This window comes from Lepisma saccharinum, unplaced genomic scaffold, assembly GCF_977018435.1.
Source record: "Lepisma saccharinum unplaced genomic scaffold, izLepSacc3.1 HAP1_SCAFFOLD_250, whole genome shotgun sequence".
Taxonomy (NCBI): Eukaryota; Metazoa; Arthropoda; class Insecta; order Zygentoma; family Lepismatidae; genus Lepisma; species Lepisma saccharinum.
The window spans coordinates 421,846-434,688 of NW_028143016.1; the positions used below are offsets into that span (position 1 = coordinate 421,846).

The window sequence follows — 12,843 nt, forward strand, 5'->3', positions numbered from 1 at the left end:
GAAATATAGAAAATGTTCCATCCTGCTATCCATCGTCGCGATTATCCGAAATGGTAGTAACGCGACGTAAAGGGAAGTGAAAGAAGTAGAGTAAGCTTTTCAATGGAAATGTCGCATGTTCTGTAGTCAACTAAATATCCGATCAATTGACATTGCAGAAATCCAAAATATTAAACACATTTTTGGGTTAATCGTTTTTTTTTGCATTCGATAAGGTCTGCCGTTCCCGACTGTACTGCAATGCCGGGCCGACAGGTGGTGAGGGTGTGGCAAGCCACGACCGCCTCACCTGTTTCCAAAAATCAGTTTAATATTTAATCAGTCACCAGTTTACTAGAGTCCAGAGGACGACTCCACAACGCAATATCTTTGCTATTGCCTTCGATCCCGGTAACTTGAATTGGGATAGGGGTAGAGGTGGCAACAACTAAATTCTCCCTGTCAAGCAAATGAGTATCAGACGGGTTATCGTCATCGTCATTAACAGTCAAGAACTCGTTATTGTCCTCAAACAGTAAGCTTCCGTTGATCATCCCTACATAGCTTTTATTACCCGTAATGCTTAAAGTATCATTAATAGTCACATTATTCTCGACTACCAAATCTTCAACTACACCTAGGGGACTATCACTAACACACTCTTCACATGAGCTTTTACAGACCTTAAAGTGTGATTTTCCTTGTTTTAATAAGTCAAATAGTAACCCACATTTCGAACATTTAAAGGTCAGCAAAGTACCTTTATGGTATTTTTTGACATGTTTATATAGGTCATTGTGAGTTTTATATTCACCGAAGGTACCCCTTTTGGCAGAGCCACTAGCAATATTAGTAAAGCATTTGGTGCATTTAAATGTAGAAGGAAGAGGAATTTCAAGAATCACACTATCCTCTTCCATTGTTGATCGACACGAGCTAACAGACATATTAGAACAACAAAATAAGAATATTATCGTTCTTAGTTATAAACGATAACTATACCCGCTCTTAAAGATGGATCTTCATCATCGGTCCGGTCCAAGTCCGCCATTAAGTCCCGCTGCAGTCTTCAAGGTAACAGAGGCCAAATCTCTTGACAGGGCAAGTTCACTGCTGGAAGCGGCCTTCGCTGGTATGCCCCAGACCTAGGCAACACACCCCAGAATGACACGGACTGGCTCCTCACTGGATCGCAGTCCACCTCCTATGGTCGGAGCTGGCTCCCCGCCGGATGGCAGTCCACCCCTCCTATCAGGGGCTGGCACGTCCCTGAAACTTCGGCGAAACGGGGGCTGGCTCCCTGCTGGATGGTACTCCTCCAGAGCTTCGGCGATACGGGTGCTGGTTCCCCGCTGGATGGTACGCCTCAGCACGCCTCTGAAACCTCGGAAGAACGGGGGCTGAATCCCCGCTGGATGGTACGCCCCTGGAGCTTCGGCGGCACAGGGGCTGGAACCCCGCTGGATGGTACTCCTCAGCACGCCTCTGGAATCTCGGAAGAACGGGGGCTGGATCCCCGCTGGATGGTACGCCTCAGGAGCTTCGGCGGGACAGGGGCTGGTTCCCTGCTGGATGGTACTCCTCCAGAGCTTCGGCGATACGGGTGCTGGTTCCCCGCTGGATGGTACGCCTCAGCACACCTCTGGAACCTCGGAAGAACGGGGGCTGAATCCCCGCTGGATGGTACGCCCCTGGAGCTTCGGCGGCACAGGGGCTGGAACCCCGCTGGATGGTACGCCTCAGCACGCCTCTGGAACCTCGGAAGAACGGGGGCTGGATACCCGCTGGATGGTACGCCTCAGCACGCCTCTGGAACCTCGGAAGAACGGGGGCTGGATCCCCGCTGGATGGTACGCCTCAGGAGCTTCGGCGGGACAGGGGCTGGTTCCCTGCTGGATGGCAGTCCACCTCTACCAGTCAGGGCCAGCTCGCCTCTGGAACCTCGGAAGAACGGGGGCTGGATCTCCGCTGGATGGTACGCCTCTGGAGTATTTCGGCGAGATGAGGGCTGGCACCTGCTGAATGGCAGTCAACTTTTCTTCAAGTACTATAACAGAGAAAACACGAATATAAGCTAAAAGACAAAAAATACGCAGTTAGAGACTGTTCAGCCAAGGCCCGTCTCTTTTAAGTATATGCCAAAAAATATCAAAGTGTAGCCCGTTATTAATAATTAAGCTGATAAGAACAGATACTACACTTTGATCTTAGCCATATGCATTCGATAAGGTCTGCCGTTCCCGACTGTACTGCAATGCCGGGCCGACAGGTGGTGAGGGTGTGGCAAGCCACGACCGCCTCACCTGTTTCCAAAAATCAGTTTAATATACTGGACCTGCAATGCAGGTCGTATCAGATATTAAGCTGATAAGAACAGATACTACACTTTGATCTTAGCCAAAAGGCCGAGAAGCGATGGGGTTTGGTGCAAAAAGTGTAAAAATGTACGTGAACAACAGCTTACCTGGCCGTGGGAGTCACAGTTCCGTTGACCCTGCAGATTGATCACAAGATTTCTGATCACAAATGAACATGTATTTAAACGCAGGCCAGAAGGACACATTTAATTGATGTCTGAGATTTGCCGATATGCACCACAATTTGTCAGGGTGAGGAAAGGAAGTGATCTGGAGTGACACTTTTTGAGGGCCAGGTACTTATACCAATGGCTAGAAAACAGGTTCCGTTTCCGGTGCTCTGAGAAATTCCCTCGCGCAGCGTGGATTTTCCCTCACTGGCGCACGATCGTAGAGTCGTCACTGGTTTCCCGCCATTGGACGCCCAAGCTGCTAATATTTCTGGATCGCAGTAAATAGAATGAAATGCGGCCATCGGGGAATGTAGGTAGCATTGGCCCAACTTGACTCTAGTTTCGCAGTGTACAACTAAAAAGCAACGCATGTGGGTTTACGTAATACCTTTTAATATAAGTGTGTGTATTGCAGAAATAGAAAAGAGGCCACATGAGGAGGAAAAAGTGTAAAATTGCAGAAGTGGATACATTTCGCGAAACGAAATTGTTCCCATTTGACACCGAAAAGGTGCCTGTTGCACACACCGTGAATGCCTCGGTACGGGTTTAAACGAACGGGAGACAAGCTGTGACGCTGTATTGAGCATTGCGAAAGGTTGTGGAGAAAAGTGATATGAAAGAAAGATAGGCACAGAGAGGGCAATTTGAGTGGTGTGCATGTGTGAATCGCCTTACCTAAAGTGACAAATGAACATTGGAAATTACCTAGAGAAATCGAGGACATGGTTCATGTGTGGGCGAGCCTCTGTGCTGGAGTGGTCAGTGTTAAGCGTTACGAAGAGAGGGAAGTTGGAAATATAGAAAATGTTCCATCCTGCTATCCATCGTCGCGATTATCCGAAATGGTAGTAACGCGACGTAAAGGGAAGTGAAAGAAGTAGAGTAAGCTTTTCAATGGAAATGTCGCATGTTCTGTAGTCAACTAAATATCCGATCAATTGACATTGCAGAAATCCAAAATATTAAACACATTTTTGGGTTAATCGTTTTTTTTTGCATTCGATAAGGTCTGCCGTTCCCGACTGTACTGCAATGCCGGGCCGACAGGTGGTGAGGGTGTGGCAAGCCACGACCGCCTCACCTGTTTCCAAAAATCAGTTTAATATACTGGACCTGCAATGCAGGTCGTATCAGATATTAAGCTGATAAGAACAGATACTACACTTTGATCTTAGCCAAAAGGCCGAGAAGCGATGGGGTTTGGTGCAAAAAGTGTAAAAATGTACGTGAACAACAGCTTACCTGGCCGTGGGAGTCACAGTTCCGTTGACCCTGCAGATTGATCACAAGATTTCTGATCACAAATGAACATGTATTTAAACGCAGGCCAGAAGGACACATTTAATTGATGTCTGAGATTTGCCGATATGCACCACAATTTGTCAGGGTGAGGAAAGGAAGTGATCTGGAGTGACACTTTTTGAGGGCCAGGTACTTATACCAATGGCTAGAAAACAGGTTCCGTTTCCGGTGCTCTGAGAAATTCCCTCGCGCAGCGTGGATTTTCCCTCACTGGCGCACGATCGTAGAGTCGTCACTGGTTTCCCGCCATTGGACGCCCAAGCTGCTAATATTTCTGGATCGCAGTAAATAGAATGAAATGCGGCCATCGGGGAATGTAGGTAGCATTGGCCCAACTTGACTCTAGTTTCGCAGTGTACAACTAAAAAGCAACGCATGTGGGTTTACGTAATACCTTTTAATATAAGTGTGTGTATTGCAGAAATAGAAAAGAGGCCACATGAGGAGGAAAAAGTGTAAAATTGCAGAAGTGGATACATTTCGCGAAACGAAATTGTTCCCATTTGACACCGAAAAGGTGCCTGTTGCACACACCGTGAATGCCTCGGTACGGGTTTAAACGAACGGGAGACAAGCTGTGACGCTGTATTGAGCATTGCGAAAGGTTGTGGAGAAAAGTGATATGAAAGAAAGATAGGCACAGAGAGGGCAATTTGAGTGGTGTGCATGTGTGAATCGCCTTACCTAAAGTGACAAATGAACATTGGAAATTACCTAGAGAAATCGAGGACATGGTTCATGTGTGGGCGAGCCTCTGTGCTGGAGTGGTCAGTGTTAAGCGTTACGAAGAGAGGGAAGTTGGAAATATAGAAAATGTTCCATCCTGCTATCCATCGTCGCGATTATCCGAAATGGTAGTAACGCGACGTAAAGGGAAGTGAAAGAAGTAGAGTAAGCTTTTCAATGGAAATGTCGCATGTTCTGTAGTCAACTAAATATCCGATCAATTGACATTGCAGAAATCCAAAATATTAAACACATTTTTGGGTTAATCGTTTTTTTTTGCATTCGATAAGGTCTGCCGTTCCCGACTGTACTGCAATGCCGGGCCGACAGGTGGTGAGGGTGTGGCAAGCCACGACCGCCTCACCTGTTTCCAAAAATCAGTTTAATATACTGGACCTGCAATGCAGGTCGTATCAGATATTAAGCTGATAAGAACAGATACTACACTTTGATCTTAGCCAAAAGGCCGAGAAGCGATGGGGTTTGGTGCAAAAAGTGTAAAAATGTACGTGAACAACAGCTTACCTGGCCGTGGGAGTCACAGTTCCGTTGACCCTGCAGATTGATCACAAGATTTCTGATCACAAATGAACATGTATTTAAACGCAGGCCAGAAGGACACATTTAATTGATGTCTGAGATTTGCCGATATGCACCACAATTTGTCAGGGTGAGGAAAGGAAGTGATCTGGAGTGACACTTTTTGAGGGCCAGGTACTTATACCAATGGCTAGAAAACAGGTTCCGTTTCCGGTGCTCTGAGAAATTCCCTCGCGCAGCGTGGATTTTCCCTCACTGGCGCACGATCGTAGAGTCGTCACTGGTTTCCCGCCATTGGACGCCCAAGCTGCTAATATTTCTGGATCGCAGTAAATAGAATGAAATGCGGCCATCGGGGAATGTAGGTAGCATTGGCCCAACTTGACTCTAGTTTCGCAGTGTACAACTAAAAAGCAACGCATGTGGGTTTACGTAATACCTTTTAATATAAGTGTGTGTATTGCAGAAATAGAAAAGAGGCCACATGAGGAGGAAAAAGTGTAAAATTGCAGAAGTGGATACATTTCGCGAAACGAAATTGTTCCCATTTGACACCGAAAAGGTGCCTGTTGCACACACCGTGAATGCCTCGGTACGGGTTTAAACGAACGGGAGACAAGCTGTGACGCTGTATTGAGCATTGCGAAAGGTTGTGGAGAAAAGTGATATGAAAGAAAGATAGGCACAGAGAGGGCAATTTGAGTGGTGTGCATGTGTGAATCGCCTTACCTAAAGTGACAAATGAACATTGGAAATTACCTAGAGAAATCGAGGACATGGTTCATGTGTGGGCGAGCCTCTGTGCTGGAGTGGTCAGTGTTAAGCGTTACGAAGAGAGGGAAGTTGGAAATATAGAAAATGTTCCATCCTGCTATCCATCGTCGCGATTATCCGAAATGGTAGTAACGCGACGTAAAGGGAAGTGAAAGAAGTAGAGTAAGCTTTTCAATGGAAATGTCGCATGTTCTGTAGTCAACTAAATATCCGATCAATTGACATTGCAGAAATCCAAAATATTAAACACATTTTTGGGTTAATCGTTTTTTTTTGCATTCGATAAGGTCTGCCGTTCCCGACTGTACTGCAATGCCGGGCCGACAGGTGGTGAGGGTGTGGCAAGCCACGACCGCCTCACCTGTTTCCAAAAATCAGTTTAATATACTGGACCTGCAATGCAGGTCGTATCAGATATTAAGCTGATAAGAACAGATACTACACTTTGATCTTAGCCAAAAGGCCGAGAAGCGATGGGGTTTGGTGCAAAAAGTGTAAAAATGTACGTGAACAACAGCTTACCTGGCCGTGGGAGTCACAGTTCCGTTGACCCTGCAGATTGATCACAAGATTTCTGATCACAAATGAACATGTATTTAAACGCAGGCCAGAAGGACACATTTAATTGATGTCTGAGATTTGCCGATATGCACCACAATTTGTCAGGGTGAGGAAAGGAAGTGATCTGGAGTGACACTTTTTGAGGGCCAGGTACTTATACCAATGGCTAGAAAACAGGTTCCGTTTCCGGTGCTCTGAGAAATTCCCTCGCGCAGCGTGGATTTTCCCTCACTGGCGCACGATCGTAGAGTCGTCACTGGTTTCCCGCCATTGGACGCCCAAGCTGCTAATATTTCTGGATCGCAGTAAATAGAATGAAATGCGGCCATCGGGGAATGTAGGTAGCATTGGCCCAACTTGACTCTAGTTTCGCAGTGTACAACTAAAAAGCAACGCATGTGGGTTTACGTAATACCTTTTAATATAAGTGTGTGTATTGCAGAAATAGAAAAGAGGCCACATGAGGAGGAAAAAGTGTAAAATTGCAGAAGTGGATACATTTCGCGAAACGAAATTGTTCCCATTTGACACCGAAAAGGTGCCTGTTGCACACACCGTGAATGCCTCGGTACGGGTTTAAACGAACGGGAGACAAGCTGTGACGCTGTATTGAGCATTGCGAAAGGTTGTGGAGAAAAGTGATATGAAAGAAAGATAGGCACAGAGAGGGCAATTTGAGTGGTGTGCATGTGTGAATCGCCTTACCTAAAGTGACAAATGAACATTGGAAATTACCTAGAGAAATCGAGGACATGGTTCATGTGTGGGCGAGCCTCTGTGCTGGAGTGGTCAGTGTTAAGCGTTACGAAGAGAGGGAAGTTGGAAATATAGAAAATGTTCCATCCTGCTATCCATCGTCGCGATTATCCGAAATGGTAGTAACGCGACGTAAAGGGAAGTGAAAGAAGTAGAGTAAGCTTTTCAATGGAAATGTCGCATGTTCTGTAGTCAACTAAATATCCGATCAATTGACATTGCAGAAATCCAAAATATTAAACACATTTTTGGGTTAATCGTTTTTTTTTGCATTCGATAAGGTCTGCCGTTCCCGACTGTACTGCAATGCCGGGCCGACAGGTGGTGAGGGTGTGGCAAGCCACGACCGCCTCACCTGTTTCCAAAAATCAGTTTAATATACTGGACCTGCAATGCAGGTCGTATCAGATATTAAGCTGATAAGAACAGATACAGAACATGCGACATTTCCATTGAAAAGCTTACTCTACTTCTTTCACTTCCCTTTACGTCGCGTTACTACCATTTCGGATAATCGCGACGATGGATAGCAGGATGGAACATTTTCTATATTTCCAACTTCCCTCTCTTCGTAACGCTTAACACTGACCACTCCAGCACAGAGGCTCGCCCACACATGAACCATGTCCTCGATTTCTCTAGGTAATTTCCAATGTTCATTTGTCACTTTAGGTAAGGCGATTCACACATGCACACCACTCAAATTGTCCTCTCTGTGCCTATCTTTCTTTCATATCACTTTTCTCCACAACCTTTCGCAATGCTCAATACAGCGTCACAGCTTGTCTCCCGTTCGTTTAAACCCGTACCGAGGCATTCACGGTGTGTGCAACAGGCACCTTTTCGGTGTCAAATGGGAACAATTTCGTTTCGCGAAATGTATCCACTTCTGCAATTTTACACTTTTTCCTCCTCATGTGGCCTCTTTTCTATTTCTGCAATACACACACTTATATTAAAAGGTATTACGTAAACCCACATGCGTTGCTTTTTAGTTGTACACTGCGAAACTAGAGTCAAGTTGGGCCAATGCTACCTACATTCCCCGATGGCCGCATTTCATTCTATTTACTGCGATCCAGAAATATTAGCAGCTTGGGCGTCCAATGGCGGGAAACCAGTGACGACTCTACGATCGTGCGCCAGTGAGGGAAAATCCACGCTGCGCGAGGGAATTTCTCAGAGCACCGGAAACGGAACCTGTTTTCTAGCCATTGGTATAAGTACCTGGCCCTCAAAAAGTGTCACTCCAGATCACTTCCTTTCCTCACCCTGACAAATTGTGGTGCATATCGGCAAATCTCAGACATCAATTAAATGTGTCCTTCTGGCCTGCGTTTAAATACATGTTCATTTGTGATCAGAAATCTTGTGATCAATCTGCAGGGTCAACGGAACTGTGACTCCCACGGCCAGGTAAGCTGTTGTTCACGTACATTTTTACACTTTTTGCACCAAACCCCCACATCATGGCATCCGGGGAGGCCCAATCCCCGAGAATCAAGGTGAAAACCTAACGGTGACAACTGAAGCCTTGATTGTGCATCGCGAACTGTGCTGCAATCCACGTTTACAGCACTTTGTAGCGAACTGTACTGCAACACGTGCTTGTACAGGAGCAACCTGTGTTTGCCACCCAGTTATATCTGGAGCAAACTGTGCACGCAATTCCCGTTTGCAGCACTTGTGTGAATTCTGTCTTGTTTAGAAGAAATTCAAAGATTCCTGGGATCTAGTTGCTAATAATTCCGCTCTGAGCCCTACGGCTCAACATATATGGAACCTTACGGGTACCATAAAGGACTACCTGCCATCATGCCAGAACCACCCCCCCGACCACCTTCTGGAAGTGGCGCCCAAGAGAAGCGTTCCCATGAAAAAGATCGTAGGAGAAGAGACTCTCAACGATCACTTGTAACAGATAGATCCCGATCCAGGTCCCCAACTAAGATAGTCGCAACAGAAACCAAACAACCCAGCCATCAGAAGACTTCCTCTCAATACCATGAAAACCAAGTCAATCCCATTCACAACTTTTTACTCACCAATTACGATCCTAAATTTTCAAATCCAAAACAAGTCCTAAACCAGCTCTTAAAGTATCTTCCACGAGCCATGATTGAACAGATAGTGTTCAGCAGGAATGGGATTATCATTAAATCCCCTGATGCAACCCTAATGACCACCATAAGGAACAAGGTCAGCTACGAAATATTCGGCCCTAAGGCCACCTTTTCTCAACTCAAGCAGGCTACTCAAAAACAAGCTCCCCCACCAAAACGGACACCAATGCTGTCGGTAGTCATTCGAGGAGTCGATCCATCCCTTACCGATGAAGAAGTAACTGAAGAACTAAAACTTGAAGGACACACCATAGCTCGCTGCCTGCGAATCCACAGTAACCACGGCCCTACATATATGATCCGGGTTTTAACACCGGATCAACACACCATAGATAATCTTCTTCAAAGTGGAGCTTACATATATAAAGGAAAATATCGAGTGGAACCATCCAAATCACAAGCACCACTTCCAATCCGCTGCGAAAACTGTCAAGAATATAATACTCACCACACCAACCAATGTCACAAAAAACCTAAGTGCGGTTACTGTGCAGATGACCATAGCACCAAAGAATGCAGAAACTTGCAACAACCACCAAAATGCGCTACGTGTAACGACCAGCACCCAACGTACAGCTACCGCTGCAAATCCAGACCGAAACCTGAAGAAGATCACCCAGAGCTGACGGTTCCAATTCGAATTCCAGAATCAAACACGGAAGACCTTCTCAACACACCAGTTACACTAGGCAAAATGCTCAACTTTGTGACGGTGACTCTTCAAAATATCCACCCATTTATAAGACCCCATATATTACAGCAAATCACCTACGCCGCTAAGAGCATATTTAATGTTCAATTTCATGCTACCTATTCTGGTCCGTATGTACACTTTTACTCGAACCAACATGAAACTACAGTTTGAAGCTGTTTATAATACATTGATAATGGATTTGAAGGTTTTATTTTTGAATATCCGTTCACTTCCATTCCATAAAATTCTATTTGAACAACTATTAGTAGAGGAAGGGATAACAGCGTTTCTTTTGAATGAAACCTTCCTCACACCATGGACACCCTGTCGTATACCATATTATACGCTACATCGATGTGACAATCCACAACCAGGACTGAGGGCAAGTGGAGGTACTGCAATAGGTTTCTCCCCAAAAATCCCCTTTCGACATCACCAGATTCCACTTATGAATATACCAGAGCATAATGTAACTACATTCTATCTAAAAAGTATGAGTATTACCTTGGTCACAATTTACGTGCGACCAAAACATCCAATTCCTTACGACTTTATGCAGCATGTATCACTAAACTTTCGGAATTATATCATAATGGCCGACATCAATATACATAGTCGACCTCTCCTAGAACGAACGCAATTCTCTCAGTTCATTACCACTCAAACCACTGGAATAAAACATCATATCCCAGAGCATACAAGACCCATCTCTCAGTCAACTCCAGATGTTGTTATCACTTCTGCAAATCTCGCACAGAAATGCACTATTAAAGTTCTTGGTACACTAGGTAGTGACCACCTGCCAATAAAACTTACACTTCGCTGCAGAAACAATGGAACCACTGGTCCATCACGCTCTCGATATGTTCTCCATTACGATAAAGCGAATTGGCCAGCCTACAGAGATCATATCCAAGAAGCGACATCGGATTTAATAATTCCTACCACAGAAGAAGACCTTACCAATGTGGTCGATCGAATTACTCAAGAAATTCAAACCGCAACTTCTCTACATGTGCCACGAACTAAAGTTCTCCCCAACAAACCAAATCTTCCTCCTCGATATCTAACCATGATAACTCGTTCCCGTCAGCTGTACAGGGACTATATTCGAACCGGTAACCTTGATTCCCTGCGACATCATCGTCAATTACAGCGCACTGTGCACAATTACATCGTTGCTTACAAAAGGTTAAACTGGACTCATGCTTGCAACCAGCTGAATAGATCTTCAAATACAACCCAATTCTGGTATAGACTCAAAGGTCTAACTGGGCAAAAATCATCCACCTCATACCCTGTATTTCTTCAAGAAACACCTCTGCAAACTGATGAAGAAAAAGCTGACGCATTCGCTGGCAATCTGCAAGACATATTCACTCCGATTTCTCCAGAACCACCAATACGCCGTCATCCGGTGGATTCCTTTAATTTCAATGATGATGATTTAAAACCTGCAAATACTCACACACTACCTGACGATAATATATTAACCAACCCCATCAGCGCCGGAGATATACAACTGACGCTACAACACAGACGAAATACTGCCCCTGGATTCGATTCTCTTTCTTACCGACTTATTAAAGAATGTCCCATTGCTCTCCTTACCATCTTGGCAGGGATATACACATTCATCCTTCGCACTGGGTTTTTTCCTATAGCATGGAAAGCATCAAAAACCTTGATGTTTCTCAAACCCAACAAATCTCCACAATCGATAAACTCCTATCGACCAATACAACTTACATCTGTGTTCAGTAAAATTCTCGAAAAGATTCTGGTAAAGAGACTGCATGCCCACTTGACTGCAAAAAACTTACTTCCTCTCCAACAAGCAGGATTTAGACCTTCCTTTTGTATTAATGATCAACTCCTTCGGCTCACTACTATGATTACCAATCAATACAATGCCTTAAAACCATCCTGTTTATTGTTATTCGACCTAGAAAAGGCATTTGATAAGGTGTGGCATCCAGGTCTCATCTATAAACTAACCAAATTTCAGTTACCTTCCTGTTATATTCGTTTGATTTATAACTTTATATCAAATCGACTATCCTATGTATCTATCTACAATAGCCTATCACACCCAATATTTCTCCACTCGGGAGTCCCACAAGGTTCAGTACTCTCACCGTTGTTATATTTACTGTATGTGGCAGATTTACCTTGTCCCCCACCTGATGTTCATACATTCCAATATGCTGACGATACGGGCTTTCTGGCGTTAGGGCGAACAATCCATCAACTGAATCAGCACCTACAAAGAACAGTCGATGTCTTTGTTTCCTGGTGCCGCCGTTGGAGACTCCTAATAAATTGTACAAAGACAAAAGCAATAGTATTCCTGCCGGAGGGTTGTCGTTCACGGGTCCATAGAAATCCAGATTTGCTAGCTATCAAGGTACAAAACTCCCTAATAAAATCTTCCAAAACTTTGACGTACCTCGGTGTCGTTTTCGATCAACACCTCACTTGGAAAGCTCACCTTGATATTTTAACCAGTAAAGCAAAAATAAGACTAAACCTAATGAAACGAGTGTGTGGGACAACCTGGGGCTTGAAGGCTGAACTGGTTATCATGACATACAAAGCTATGCTCCGTCCAATTCTTACCTATGGTTTTACAGCCTGGATATCTGCAGCACCATCCTTCTACGAGAAACTTCAAATACTAGAAAGACATGCTCTTCGCACTGCCTATAGGATATCCTTACCCAGCCCCACCAGATTATTGTATGCCAGGATGACTTTTCCACACATCCTGTTCCATCTAGAAACACTTCGCATCCGCTACATAACCTCACGGGTCGCACAGGAACATCCACTACTGCAGAATACAGCCTATTATG

The 12,843-nt window shown here is 44.8% G+C and overlaps 5 non-coding genes and 1 pseudogene across 5 annotated transcripts; all 6 read right to left on the reverse strand.

The window, feature by feature from the left end:
- Positions 1–210: 210 nt before the first annotated feature.
- LOC145982566 (U2 spliceosomal RNA) lies at positions 211–348 on the reverse strand (annotated as a pseudogene).
- Positions 349–2,203: 1,855 nt separating this feature from the next.
- Positions 2,204–2,396, reverse strand: LOC145982576 (U2 spliceosomal RNA). The gene has a single exon (XR_014441078.1). It is a non-coding gene; the product is annotated as a U2 spliceosomal RNA (small nuclear RNA).
- A 1,118-nt stretch (positions 2,397–3,514) lies between these two features.
- On the reverse strand, positions 3,515–3,707 carry LOC145982577 (U2 spliceosomal RNA). Its single transcript, XR_014441079.1, has one exon. It is a non-coding gene; the product is annotated as a U2 spliceosomal RNA (small nuclear RNA).
- Positions 3,708–4,825: 1,118 nt separating this feature from the next.
- On the reverse strand, positions 4,826–5,018 carry LOC145982578 (U2 spliceosomal RNA). Its single transcript, XR_014441080.1, has one exon. It is a non-coding gene; the product is annotated as a U2 spliceosomal RNA (small nuclear RNA).
- Positions 5,019–6,136: 1,118 nt separating this feature from the next.
- Positions 6,137–6,329, reverse strand: LOC145982579 (U2 spliceosomal RNA). The gene has a single exon (XR_014441081.1). It is a non-coding gene; the product is annotated as a U2 spliceosomal RNA (small nuclear RNA).
- Positions 6,330–7,447: 1,118 nt separating this feature from the next.
- On the reverse strand, positions 7,448–7,635 carry LOC145982620 (U2 spliceosomal RNA). The gene has a single exon (XR_014441120.1). It is a non-coding gene; the product is annotated as a U2 spliceosomal RNA (small nuclear RNA).
- Between the last annotated feature and the right edge of the window lie 5,208 nt (positions 7,636–12,843).